General features: G+C 37.4%; 1 pseudogene; it reads right to left on the bottom strand.

Annotated features, from left to right (window-relative positions):
* Window positions 1-651: 651 nt before the first annotated feature.
* Window positions 652-12980, bottom strand: LOC120856545 (annotated as a pseudogene).
* Window positions 12981-15421: the final 2441 nt, after the last annotated feature.

Here is a 15421-nt window from a genome sequence, read left to right as displayed (position 1 = left end):
TGAAAACGTGATTAAATTTACAAAGTGGAAATATTATGGAAGGAAGCTATTTGTCTCCCATTTATTTACACAGTATAGCATGATCTCGCTAACTACCAATAGCCCAAACACTACGTGTGCTGATTTTTTGAGCTTCCCAGCTTACATAGGAACTGCTGCTGCTGCTGCTAAGTTGCTTCAGTCGTGTCCGACTCTGTGCGACTCCATAGACGGCAGCCCACCAGGCTCGTCCCTGGGATTCTCCAGGCAACAACACTGGAGTGGGGTGCCATTTCCTTCTCCAATGCATGAAAGTGAAAAGTGAAAGTGAAGTCACTGAGTCGTGTCCAAATCTCAGTGACCCCATGCACTGCAGCCTACCAGGCTCCAACGTCCATGGGATTTTCCAGGCAAGAGTACTGGAGTGGGGTGCCATTACCTTCTCCGACATAGGAACTGCAGGCATGAGTAATATGGCTTTGGCTCTGCCAAACATTAGCACTGGGAATACATGGTAACAGACATCCAAATCACAATCTGTCCCCTGAGGCATGCTCAGTGCCTCCCTCCCTCCCACCCACAACTACTTGGTTGCTAAACTCTATCTACCTCCCAGGAAATCCTCTAAGTCTTACCTTCCCTTGCCTTACTTGGAGTCACTACCATGGTCTCTTACAAGGAGTGTTTCACAGCCTCCTCGCTGAGTTCCCCGACTTCCCTTTTGTTTTCTTCCATTCTACTCCTACACTGCCCCATAATGACCCCTCTAAAAACACAAATCAGCTCATGCCTCACAAGCTCCAATCTCCTGTCACTGATCACAGGATAAAGTTCAAACTCCTTCCAAGAGCCTTTAATGGTCTGGGAATTTATCTGTCTGGGTTCTGTCATTGACTGATGTATGTCCTTAATCTCTTCGAGCCTCAGCCTCCTCATCCATAAACGAGTATAATAATGGTACTGATCTCCAAGGCTGTCACAGGGGTTCAATGAGATAAGGTAAGTAAAGCCTAAGATAATGGCAGACACAGAAGTGCTAAATGAATGCTATTATCTTCGTACACAGCCCTCAGCAATAGCCCTTACATTAAATAACTTGCAGTTCCTGGAATAGGCTATAATGTTTCATATCTCATGACCTCATTCCTGTTGTATTTATTAACTGATGTATCAACTGATTACTCACTCATCAGGTATTTACTGAACACCTGGACATGACTGTGGCTTCAGCACCAAAAATCAATTGAGTGCCGAAGATATGACAATGAGCAAGACAGAACAAGTACTAGCTCTCCTGAAGTTTACATTCCAAAAGTGAGGATCCAGACAATAAAATATTTTTATAAATAAACTCAATATTTTAATGCATTTAGTATTATTAAATAAATACAAAATATCAAACATAGTTTGATGCTTGAAGAAAGTAAGGGTAATGGAGTTGGTGGCAGGCTGAACTAACTCTGCTTGGCGATCAGAGTAGGTCTCTCTGAGACAATGACAAGGAATCCAGAGGCACTGAAGTCACTCTAGTCCAAGAAACAATGTTTAATCAAAGTAAATGCCAAATATACATATAAATTATTGGGTTGTATATTTTTTTTACAAATAGAGTTTGCTAAATGAACTTAAGCATAACTTTCCATTTCAAGAAGGTATTTTGAGTGTTTCAATTTAAATTGAATAGAAACCAGGTAGTTTGAAACATTTTCCAGCATTCCTAATTCTGAAGTCATTTAGTGATTTCTTCTGCCATGGGCATTATGCTACATCTTAAAGAAACAATGAAAAAACCCTGTCATGGATAAGAAAAAAGACAATCACAGTACAATATAAGAATTACAAGCAAAGTGCTAAAGGACACAGAGGAAGAGGTATAAGACTTTGGCTTGGGAAACTGATTGGAAGAAGAGCGGCTTTGTGTCGATGATGAGTTCCATTTTGAACATGCAAGCTTGAGGTGACTATAAAAAAATTGAGTATAGATGTTGAATAAAAGCTTCAATGTGCAGATTTAGAGTTGTCTTGTTGCCAAAGATCTGTGAGTTATCAGCATGAGTATATGTGGCAGCTGAAGTCATGGAAATGAAAAAGATTGCTAACAGAGAGAGTGCAGAATGAGGAGAAAGCTAGGACAGACATTTAAGAATCAAAAGGAGGAGGAGAAATCTCTGGAAGAGTTAGAGAGACAGTAATGTGCTGTCATGGAGACCAAGACAGAGTTTCAAGTTGAAGGGAGTATCTGCTCTGTCAACTTCTACAAAGACGTCAAGGAAGATGAGAATTTGACAATAGTTAGACACAGGCAAGGGCAGTAGCGGTAGAGAAGAGGCAGAGTAGATGGTAAAGAACTGGAAACAATGAGAGGATAGTTGTGTGGGGAGCTGTAGTGAATATTGGAAAGACTGAAGTCCAGAGAGGTGAATGGTTGACATTTCTGATAGACTTATTTGGTAGAATCCAAGCAAGAGTGTAGATTTCACCTCTATCCAGGAGAATTCGATCAATAAAACTAATTCTACTATGAAATAGAAATCTGAGCTTGGCACCAAGCCTATAGCCCACTTCCACATCTGCCCTTTTCTCCCATAATATAAGCACTACTGTTAATGAGTGCTTCCATCTGCCTGGCATCATGCATATGCCTTCTGTAGATTTGGTCTTTGTGACTTGCCCACCTCTGGATACTCTAGTAAGCATAAAGTTCAGATGCATTTTTTAAAAGTTCTTTGAAATAAATGAAAGAGGCTAAAATCAGAAGCCAAATACTCATCAGAAGGCACTTTGATATAAATTATTTTCATGTAGAACCCAGTGTCCTTTTTAGTGCTGTCCATATATTTGAGATATCACACCAGGCCTGCCCTTTCAAGGGCCAAAACACCAGTCTTGCCCTTTGCCAGCATGAAAATTGCCCCACGATGTTGCCTTCATCCTGAAGGTGGCTATGAGGCTGCTGCTGTCTCCACTTTGGAGGAACAACATGCAACAGCGGAGATGAGCATCAGCCTGTAGACTGAAGCATGACTCAGCTTGACTGCAGTCCAAATCCTAAACAGAAGATGAACCATCCACACGATCTGCCAGCAAGACCCTAACTCCAATAGGTATCACCCTGAACAGTCTCAATTTCCAACTGCTAAATGAAAGGGCATTGGGCACCACCTACATTTGTCTATGGGTATTTTTGAGTGCCTTTGTAAATGCCATGAAATTCTATTTATACTTCATAATCACATACAATGCTCCATGTAATTTATACGTAGAGAGTGTTTACTTTGAAAAAAGAGAGCTAATGATTTTGTTTGGTTACATCATGCAGTTTAGAAAAATTTCCAACAGTCAGTAATCCAGTGCACTTTTAATTTAGTCTAACACTACCTACTTTTATTCAGATTTGTCCTTTCAACATGGTTTAGTTCAAAATAAAATTTTTATCTGAGATGGTATATTTGGCATAGGTCTCAATGACTTTATGAAGGGGAAAAAAAACAAAAACAAAAAACCTCAATGACAGCCCATTAAACATTTAAACCAAAAGATAACAGACCGAAAAAAAAAAAAGAAAAATGAAGTCATATTCAGTGTAAAGGACTGTACAGGCCAGGTTCAGAGGAGTGTGCTATTTTATCTAGTGTGCACAAATTCAGTCACTGCTAAGCAAAAAGCTTCTGTTCATTTAAGATTAGATAAATATCATTAAATAGCACTACTTGGTAGAATAACTCTTCAGTTCAGTTCAGTCATGTCCAGCTTTTTGCGACCCCATGGACTGCAGTATACCAGGCTTCCCTGTCCATCACCAAGTCCCAGAGTTTGCTCAGACTCATGTCTATCAAGTCAGTGACGCCATCCAACCATCTCATCCTCTGTTGCCCCCTTCTTCTCCTGCCTTCAGTCTTTCCCAGCATCAGGGTCTTTTACAATGAGTCAGTTCTTTGCATCAGGTGGCCAAAGTATTGGTGCTTCAGCTTCAGCATCAGTCCTTCCAATGAACATTCAGGACTGTTTTCCTTTAGGATTGACTGGTTTGATCTTGAAATCCAAGGGATAAAAATAACTCTTAGGGGATGATTTTTATGAATTGAGGCTTTGAGAGAACAAGTGAATCTTCTTTAGTAATAGAAAAAAAATTTAATGCTCATTTTGACAAAACCATTACAGATAGCCTTTTACTTATTTATTCCCAAAGAATCTATGGTAGGACCCATGCACCAACTGGATAGAAGAAAAGTAGATAAATTTGAGACAGATTTACAAGGAAAACTAAGAAAGAACAGTTGATACTCTGCTTTTTCAGATGACCTGCATAAAATAATTCATGTTTCTATAAGTCTGAGGCCTGAAAAAACTGTCAGATATACAGGACTCAGGAGACACTGACAGCAAATCAACTTGAAGGAAAGAGGAGAGCCACATGGCTAACAAGACTTCAGGAAAGAAGAAGCCTCATAAGTCAGATAGTCTGACCACCAGCAGTACGATTTTGGTTGGATGCTACAGCCTTCTGAAAGACACAGTCTGCGGTATTTTCTTCCTTTTCAAGCCACTAGATACTTCCTACAAATATTAGGGTGGCAGTATTCTAACAAACCTACACTACAGTTCTGTAATCTGCTCCCTGGCCTAGAAGGACTTGAAGCCCCTCTGTTCCCAGAGTTCCTACCATGGTTCACGTCTTCCTGAGAAGTGGAAAGGGAAACAGGGAATGCCTATTATACTGTGGGCACTGTTAGATATATCTTCTCATCTAATCCACATGGCAACCTTGTAAAGTGTTGTTATCTGCATTTTTCAAATAAGGAACCTCAGTCTCACAGACATTAACCAAGGTTACACAGCTAGTGAAATTAGTGGCAGAGTCTCAATATGACTATAGTATGGCTCCTTACAAAAGGTTTCCTGGTGACTCAGAATGGGTCTGAGAACTCACATTTCCCAGATATCTTCAGGGACCGATCAGGTTCAGTTCATTCTCTGTGGACTCAGGAAAGACCTGCCCTTTGTGAAACCCAAGACAGAGACTATAGCTTGGTACAAATACTAGGGCAGTAGTCACTAGCAGGTTCCCCAGAAGCAGCACAACTGCTTCCTCACTGCTCAGTGTTATTAACAAGAAACATCCCTGAAAGAAAAGAAAGGAAAAGGCAAGTACAAGTGACTGCTAAAAATACACTGGCATAGTTTTATGCACAAAGAAAAAACATAGCTACAATATTAACATTAGACTAAAGAATTCAAGAAGAAAAAGCACATTATGAAATGAAAAGTAACATTCACAACCAGAATACAATATTTTTCCCAAAATATTGAAAATAAGGGCTACTTGAGAAACATAGTAATATAGATATATATCTGATAGATAAACACAGAGAAATAGCTACATAACAAAGAATACACATTCTTCCAATTGTGATATTTAATTGTGTGCCTGACTACAATAACCTGAATACATCACTGAAAAAATTTTTTCTAGGCCTTACTTCCTGATTACAGTCCAATAAAGTAGAAACCAACAATCAAAAAAAAAAAAGGATAAACACTTAACTACTAGAAATACTTCAGTAATCTTGCTGCTGCTGCTAAGTTACTTCAGTCATGTCCGATTCTGTGCGACCCCATAGATGGCAGCCCACCAGGCTCCTCTGTCCCTGAGATTCTCAAGGCAAGAATACTGGAGTGGGTTGCCATTTCCTTCTCGAATGCATGCATGCATGCTAAGTCACTTCAGTCGTGTCTGACTCTGTGAAACGCTATGGACAGCAGCCCACCAGGCTCCTCTGTCCACAGGATTCTCTAGGCAAGAATACTGGAGTGGGTTGCCATTAATCTTAAGCCAAAGTAAAAACAAGTCACTTAGACAGTAACAAAGAATCACTTCATATTAAAATTTATGAGATATGTCTAAAGCTAAATTCAGATGGAAACTTGAAAGTTTCATGTGAAACTTATTCCTTCAATAATTTATTATCAAAATAAAGACTCTAATTAAATGGCTTAACTTTAAATATTAGAAAAATACCAAAATAAACCAATGGAAAGCAGGAAACATAAATTAATAGGGATAAAATATTAAAATAACAAAACAGAAAATAACAAAAGAAAATATTAAAAAATGAAAGGACCCAGTCTCATTAAAAAGACAAAACAAAACACAAGATTAGCAGTGAGAAATACACTATAGATACTGAATAGATTTTAAAAACTATAAAAGAATATTATGCATGACTATATAACAATCAATTTGAAAGTCTGGAAGAATCATATGACTTTCTATAAAAAAATATAAAGTGCCAAAGTTGTTCTAACAAAAAGTGAAAAAAAAAAAAATACCCTGATAGACCCATAACCATGTACCACTAGATTAGAAAGACAAAGACTTCCCAAAAGACAAAAAAGATATGCCACAGAAGTATGTACTAAGACCAGATAGTTTTGAAATTAAATTCTATTTAATCTGTCAAAACAGGTAATACTTATATTATTCATGTCATTCCAAGTCACAGAAAAAGCTTGTAAACTCCCTGATTCATTTTAGGGAGTTAGCATAACTATAATCTTAAAACCTGATAAAAACAGTACAAACCATGGAATTAGTTATTGAAAAATGAACTCAAATATATAAAAAGGATCAATGGGAACTATATTTGCAACAAATATATAAGAATAATGTCAAGATCCCGCTATCTAACTGCTAACCATGGTGCTGAGACAAGTTAAGTGGAAGCACTCCATACAGTCTGAGTAGGAAATCCTGGAATCAAACTAGGAGACCTGACTAGGGTAAATACTGGAGTGTTGCTAAGATGAAATGGAGAAACCAAACTTTATTCCGAAGAAGAAGTTATCACTAGGAACACTGTCTGAAGGGAACTTCTGGACAACCATATACAATACATATAGCCATTCTTTTTTAGATTATATTCACATATAGGTCATTACAGACTATTGAGCAGTTTCCTGTACTATACAGTAGGTTCTTATTTAATCATCTATTTTATATATAGCAGTATTATACGTCAATCCCTTGGGGTTCCCCTACGGCTCAAGCAAAGAATCCACCTGCAATATAGGAGACACAGGAGACTTGGGTTTGATCCTTGGATCAGAAAGACCCCCTGGAAGAGGAAATGGAAACCCACTCTACTCTTCTTGCCTGGAAAATTCCATGGACAGAGGAGCCTGAAGGGCCACAGCCTACAGAGTCGTGAAGAGGGATACAGCCGTGAGACGGGGCACACACACACACATACGCTAATCCCAATCTCCCAATTTATCCTTCCCCCAACTCCTTCCCACTTGGTAACCATAAATTTGTTTTCTACATCTGGACCCTATTTCTTCTGGACCCTATTTCTGTTTTTTCTGTTGTTGTTATTTAGTCACCAAGTTGTATCCAGCTCTTTGCGACCCTGTGCACTGTAGCCCGCCAGGCTCCTCTGTTCATGGGTTTTCTCCAGGCAAGAATACTGGAGTGGGTTGCCATTTCCTCCTCCAATAAGTGATATTACATGACATTTGTGTGTGACTTACTTTATTCAGCATGGCAATCTCTAGGTCCATCCATGTCACTTCAGTATCTAAGATTACATTTTTATATATAGTTTAATATCATTAAAAGATCATTCATCAAGTAAAAAGAAGCTGTTGAAAAGTCTTGGTGGAGTAGCATTAAAAATATTTTACATGTAGCCATGGAGATATATGAATCAATTCATATAAATTTATCATAAAAGAAAACTCTACTTAGAAAAAGAGAGACAGCCATCTTATTTGACTTCATCAGCAATATTCGCACATAATTTCAGGATCTTCAGGTAAAGTTAGAGGCTACTAATACAGCAGAAGACAACTACTACATATTAACTGTTGAATACTCCACAGATATAATTTCCTGTCTTCCATGGGTCTGATAAATCAGCCCAAGATAAGAAATCCCTAAATAAATACTACTTGATGCAAAACAAAGTTATCTTAACTGCAGTATTTTCTTTTTTTGCTAAATTTGAGGGGAAAAAACACAAAGCTTTTAACTCCATTCTGCAAATAGAAGAAATACTTAAGACTTGTCAACATATGTGACTTACTGATATTTAACTAATGAATGATAAAATCTATCCTCACAACTAAACAGGAGTCTCTCTAAAAATCTGTCAAGATAATAATATAGCACAGCTCAGGGAAATACAGCCATTATTTTGAAATAACTTTAAATGAATATAATCTATAAAAATATGGAATCACCATGCTATACACATGGAACCAACATTATATTGTAAATAAACTATAATTCAGTTTCAAAATAAATAATGCAAAAAGTGGAAAATATTAAAATTTATAAATATTGAGAGCTACAAAAGACTGAATTTAGTAGGTAAAATTCAAATATGCTTTATATATTAAAATTTTGTTCATTGTTAATGCTATTACAGTTATTTTTAGAAGAATGTCTACTCTGAGATGACATGTACTGAAGTATTTTGCGGTGGAGTGCCATGATGGTTTCTTCTTGCAAGTGATTCAACGGCAACAACAAATGGGAGGATGAAGCAAAATATGTAAAAGTGGTGACTGTATGTGAAAGGCATATGGGTTCTCCTGTACCAATTTTTCAACTTTTCTGAAGAGTTGTATTTTTTCAAAATGAAATGTAAAAGGAAAAATGTGATTACAGAAAATTATCAGCCTTTGTCTCCTCTATGTTAGTATCTTAGTAGCTGGGATACAAGTCATCGACGTGCTTTCATTTTCCTCTGTCCCCATTCCAATATTTATCTTCTGTGAATATAATTCTTAACATTAATTAAGACATATCACTGTGCCAGGAAGAGATTGTTACAAACAGACATAATGATCCAGTATGGAAAATGCAGACAGACTCAATTCTTTTAAGCTGTTCAAAAATACTTAGGAAACACCCAGAATCTTGGTTTATTTTGTGACTTGGAGGGATACTTGGAACATTTCTGGAGTGGCTGCATGAATCTGATGACATACGTATTATTGTCTTTCATCTTTGCTTTTCGTCATGTTTCAGGCAACACGTGAAATCCCCAAGCCTGGAGAGGAGTGGTCTTTTTCCAAGCATGTGGGTCTCTCCTGACACCTACTGATTGAGGCCAGGAAGGTTGAGGATGACAATAAAGGCTCCCAAATTCTTGTGTGGGATGGGAATTTCCCACCAGAAAAGGAGGTCAGAGGCATCAAGATTTTTTGAAGTTCCCCAGGCAGTTTGTATGAAGCCAATTTGAAAACCAGTGCTCTAGAGACTTGCTCCTCAGTGTGGTCTGAGATTTTAGGTGAGCAGAAGTCAGTGTAAGAACTATTGATTTTATGGTCTAATATATTATGGGAGACCTCTCTTGAAAATTCAGGAAATATTAGTAAAGAGATTAATGCTATTGGTTTCCTCATAAATTCTTGGCAATCTGTGGACTTTAAGCAAACAGAAATACATTTCACATTGCCTCGTTATTACCACAGCTACCACTGCCCAATTGTTTCTTTTACCCAAATACGCTGAGCAGGGCTGTGGACCTTTACTATTTCATTTGTCTCTCTGTTAACAGTTTTAGAGCATAAACTGAAACTGAACTGTAAAGAAAAAACAATTTGCTGAAGCTATTCTCCAGAGAAAATGCAATGAAAGGTAAGATAAATTATGAATACATTTATGGATAGCAAACAGATGATTTTTTTCCAGCACAGATGACATTAATTCAACTAATATTGGAGATAGGCCATATGAGCAAAAACTTTCCAAGGGTAGTATGAACATGATAATGAAAATTTTGTGCATTTTGCTTCTTTGGGTTGTTTTTAGGGCCTTCCCTGGTAGCTCAGTTGGTAAAGAAACCACCTGCAATGCAGGAGACCCTAGTTCAGCTACCCACTCCAGTAGTCTTGGGCTTCCCTTGTGGCTCAGCTGGTAAAGAATCCACCCTCAACGCAGGAGACCTGGGTTCGATCCCTGGGTTGAGAAGATCCCCTGGAGAAGGGAAAGGCTACCCACTCCAGTATTCTGGCCTGGGGGGTTGCTGATGCACTGGTACAGTGTTCTGAAACTTTTTTCCTACAGCAAATTTAACACTCAATGAAATAAATTATTACTCCAGTTTGACTGCTTCTGGCAAGAACAAGAATTTCACAAACCAACAAATGGCTGATTCAAAGTAGTTTTTATGTAAAATATAAGGAATTGTTGTCATTTAATGAAGGCTTAATATATGTTCGGCATTGTGGTAAATATCTGCATGTTTTTTTCATTCAACTCTCAAACAGTCCTATGATACCTATGTATCATCTACATCATTATTTGGAAGAGGAAACAGAGGCTTAGAGCTTAATTTGCTCTAAATCAGTCAATGAGACCAAGCTCTTCTCCTCTAATACTTCTTACAGAGGGCTTCCCGGGTGGCTCAGTAGTAAAGAACCTGCCTGCCATCGCAGGAGACACAGGTTCAATCCCTGAGTCAGGAAGATCCCCTGGAGAAAGAAATTGTAATCCACTCCCAGTATTCTTGCCTGGAGAATCCCCAGGAGAGAGGATCCTAGAGGGTTACCATCCAGGGGGTCACAAAAGAGTTGGACATGACTTAGTGACTAAACAACAACTTCTTACAATTACTGAGGATTAGAAACGTTCTTCCCAGTAGGATCTACTGATCTGAGCTGGAATTCTCTGAAACATTCTAGAGGAAGCCTGGTCTATGGGGCTTCTATAGTTTTAACTCATCCTTGTCTTGCTCAGAAAGAACACTAGTTGATAGTGTTCTTCTCAACAGGTGGCAGTACTTGGCACCAAGACTCCTTACAATGCCCCTGAATTCTAGGAAGTAGCCAGCTTCCTACTTAACAGGCCCCACTTCCTAATCCCCTAAACCTCTGAAAAGGGTGTGAGGTGTAGGGAAAGTTGCAGATATTAATAATTTATTGGGATAAGTCTTTTAACAGCAACAAAAATCCTGATTTCATGAAACTTGAAGATATGTGGATTTGCTTCTATACCACCCAGTAAAACATACTGAGATAAAACAAATCACATGCAATTTTTGGTTTCCAAGTGCATATAAAATTTTTGTTTATGCTATACTGTAGCATATTTCAGTGTGTAACAGCATTATATCTTAAAAAACAATGTACACATCTTAACTTAAAAATATCAGAGCCTTCATAATCTTTTTGCCAGTGGAGGGCTCTACCTTCATGTTAATGGCTGCTTACTGATCAGGATGGTGGTTCCTGATGGCTGGGGTCTTGGCAGCAATTTCTTAAAATAAGACAACAGTGAAATTTGCCACATCAATTGACTCTTCCTTTCATGAACAGTTTGTCTGTAGTATACAGAGCTGATAGCATTTTACCTACAGTAGAACTTCTTTCAATATTGCAATAAATTCTCTCCTGCTGCTTAGTCAACTCAGTTTATATAATATTCTAAATTCTCTGTTGTCATTTCATCTTCACAGCATCTTCACTAGGAGTAGATTTCATCTAAAGATACCAGTTTCTTTGCTCTTCCATAAAAAGCACCTCATCATCTCTTACTTACAGCATAAGACTGCAGTAATTCAGTCACATCTTCAGGCTCCATTTCTAATTCTAGTTCTCCTGCTCTTTCTACCACATCAGCAGTAACTTCCTCTCCTGAAGTCTTGAATCCTTCAAAGTCATCCATGAGGATTGAAATTAACTTCTTCCAAACTCCTATTCACTTTGATATTTTGACCTCTTTCCATGAGTCACAAATATTCCTGATGGCATCTAGAATGGTGACTCCTTTCCAGGAGGTTCTCAATTTACTTTGCTTAGAGCCATCGCAGGAGTCATCATCTACGGCAGCCAAAGCCTTATGAAATGTATTTCTTCAATATAAAACTTAGCAGACGAAATCCCTTAGTCCATGGGCTGCAGAATGGATGCTATGTTAGCGGCATGAAAACAGCGTTAATTTCATTTACATCTCCATTAGAGCTCTTGGGTGATGAGGTGCATGTTGAATATTCAAAATATTTAACAATATTTTGAAAGGAATCTCTTCTTTTCTTCTGAGTGGTCTCAACAGTGTGTTGGCTTTGGAGGGGCTTGTCTTTTGTTAATTTGTGTTTTGCCACACCACTTGGCTTTCAGGATCTTAGTTCCCTAAGCAGGGATTGAAACACTTTGGCCATGGCAGTGAAAGCATCAAATCCTAACCACTGGACTGACAGGGAATTCCCACAACAGGGGGCTTAAAATATTCAGTAAATCATGTTGTAATGTCCTATCTTCCAGGACAGCACTTGCTGTTCCATTGATAGATTATGGGCAGAGCAGATTTAGCCTATTTCTTAAGGATCCTAAGACTTTTGGAATGGCAAATGAGCATTGGCTTCAACTGAAAGTCACCAGGTGCTTTAGCCCCTAAAAAGAGAGTCAACTTGTAGTTTGAAACTTTGAAGCCAGACATTGATTTTATCCTACCCAGCTATGAGTCTCAGATGGTATCTTCTACTAATACAAGGCTGCTTCATATACACTGAAATTCTGTTGTTTAATGAAGCCAAAATCATTAATTATCTGAACTAGAAATTACGATAACTTACTGTAGCTTCTACCTCAGCACTTGCCGCTTCACCTTGCATGCTGTGTAATGAAGGTGGCTGTTTCCCTTAAATCTCATGAACCAACCCCTGCTAGCTTCAATCTTTTTTCTGCAGCTTCCACACTTGTCTCAGCCATCACAGGACTGAAGAGAGTTAGGGTCTGGTTTTGGATGAGACTTTAGACTAAGGGAATATCCTAGCTGGTTTGGTCTTCTTTGCAGACCACTGGAACTTTTTCCATAGCAGTAGTAAGACTCTTTTATTCTCTTATAATTTTTGCACATTTACTGCAGTAGCACTTTTCATTTTGCTCAAAAATGTTTCCTTTGCATTCATAACTTGGTTACCTGTTCGGTGCAAGAGGCCTAGCTTTTAGCCTGTTTCAGCTTTTGACATGCCTTCCTCACTAAGCTTAATCATTTTTGGCTTTGACCTAGAGTTAGAGATTTGTGACTCTTCCTTTACTCAGAGGCGATTGTAGGGCTATTAATTGGTCTAATTTTCAATATTATCATATCTCAGGGAATAGGGAGGACCAAGAAAAGGGAGAGGGATAAGGAAATAGCCCATCAGTGGAGTGGATAGAACACATGATTAAGTTCACCACCTTTATGAGTGTAGCGGCTCATGGCATCCCAAAACAATTACAGTAGTAATATTGAAGATCACTGATCACAGAAAACCCTAACAAATATAATAATGATTTTATATAAAAAATTTTTTTAAAATACTGTGTCACCAAAATGTGATACAGACACATTAAGAAAACGCTGCTGGAAAAATGACACCGATAAGCTTGCTTGACACAGGATTGCTACAAACTTTAATTTGTAAAAAATGTAGTATCTGAAAAGTGAAATAAAGTGAAGCATGATAAAACAAGGTATTCCTGCCTTTGGAATATACAGACATTGCATATTGTGAGAACTGTTTCTCACATACAAAAGTGTGTATGTTTTGCCTAAGACAAAAATACTGTAACTTTTTAAACACATAGGAGTTCAGTTATTCCCCCTATATTTTTAAATGACCGAATCCCTTACATTTCCCAAGTCAGTTATGGGGGCAAATGGATAATTCCTATCAAATGGGTAATCAAAAATATTATTTATGACAAAGAGAATAGAAAATATCCATTGAAATGCAATCACAGTTTGTTAGTAAGAACTTTTTGATCTCCATGTCATATGAGCCTTACATTTAACATGTATGTAGTAATAGAACACAGAAATGCCCCTCACAAATCCACTTCAGGAAAGAAGTCACCTGGTGGCTTGCACCACAGTTTATTAAGCCAGTCCCTGACTTTCATATATGCCCAGCTCTAGGCAAGAATAGAATATGTCTGCATATACCCATGTGACTAGTGACTTTCAACAGATGTCCACATTGAACTGAAAATAAACAGTATATCAAATAAAATTAAATATTGGGTTAATAAAATGTTACAGAAAAACCCTAATGAACTCTTTGGCCAACCCAACACTTACAGGAAATATTATTTCAAGTCAACTGGATTACATGCAGGAACATATCAACTCTTTAAGATTAAAAAAATTAATAAAACATTTATAACCAGCTCATGTTCCTTTCAAATATAAAATCATTAAAGCTGACTGGTTTTCAAACTCAAATTACCCTCAATATACCAAGATGGGAAGTGGCTAAGCTCATTCAGAGTTGGAACCACCACTGCATGAGTTGTGAGCAAATTGAGATTTCTATCCTTGAGTGGCTGCCGGTGTGCAAATACAGGATTCTGAAATTCTTTTCACCTAAAGAACTGATTGCATTTCCACAAGCAATGAGTTTCATTAGATGAGATGACAATGAACAATGGCTTTGCGTAAGCACAAACCTAGGGTGGCTCCTGTACACATTTATTTTGTCTCATATATTATCCTGAGTTCAGCCTGTTTGTGTGTCAAATGGATGTTTGTGAAATGTTGTCATCCACTGGGAGTTAGGAGATATCAACATTGACCTAACATATATATATATATGTATATATATATATGTGTATATATATATGTATATATGTATATATATATGTGTGTATATATATATGTATATATGTATATATATATGTGTGTATATATATGTGTATATATATATGTGTGTATATATATATGTATATATATATGTGTGTATATATATATGTATATATATGTATATATGTGTATATATATGTATATATATATATATCAGAAGAGAACATTAGAATGTACATTTACATATATATATATATATATTGCAGATGAATTGTTCAAGTTAAATACCAACAGTTTAAAAGTCAACATTTGTTCTCCAAATGTCCACATCGTTCATATGTATTTACTTAAAATTTTATACTTCTTAAATTTTTGAAAGAAAAGTGATGAATCCCTGCCGTGACACAATATTACAAAGCCTAAATGAATATAATAGGTGGTATGCTTAGATGAAAGAACAGGGGAACATCATGATTAAGAAAATCAGTTCTGTGGATAAACCTTAACAGTCACCTAAGCTTTGGGATAATTACTTCACAGGGTTGTTATATAAGATAACATATGCCAAGTACTTAATACACTGCCTGACTCATCACAGTAAATGAAGTGTTATCAAAAATCCTTATCAATAACTTTAATTCTAGAAAATGAATGACTGAATACTCAGTTTGAGTTGTTTCTGTCACCTTTGTGTGTGATTCGAGGGGATTTCTGGTAGTTTAAAGCCTTGCATGTCTTGAAAACGAGATTTATTGGTCCACTCTCATCTCACCCCATGATCTCAGGAGAAACTTACAAGTTTAGGATTCTGCTTGTGTCCTAATTTGAGAAAGTCAACCCTGTTTCTAAAACATGTTGCAGAGTAGCTTT

The sequence above is a fragment of the Oryx dammah genome, unplaced genomic scaffold, assembly GCF_014754425.2.
Source record: "Oryx dammah isolate SB20612 unplaced genomic scaffold, SCBI_Odam_1.1 HiC_scaffold_28, whole genome shotgun sequence".
Classification (NCBI taxonomy): domain Eukaryota; kingdom Metazoa; phylum Chordata; class Mammalia; order Artiodactyla; family Bovidae; genus Oryx; species Oryx dammah.
Note: the sequence above shows the minus strand (reverse complement) of the source record. Positions and strands in the feature narration are given on the sequence as shown.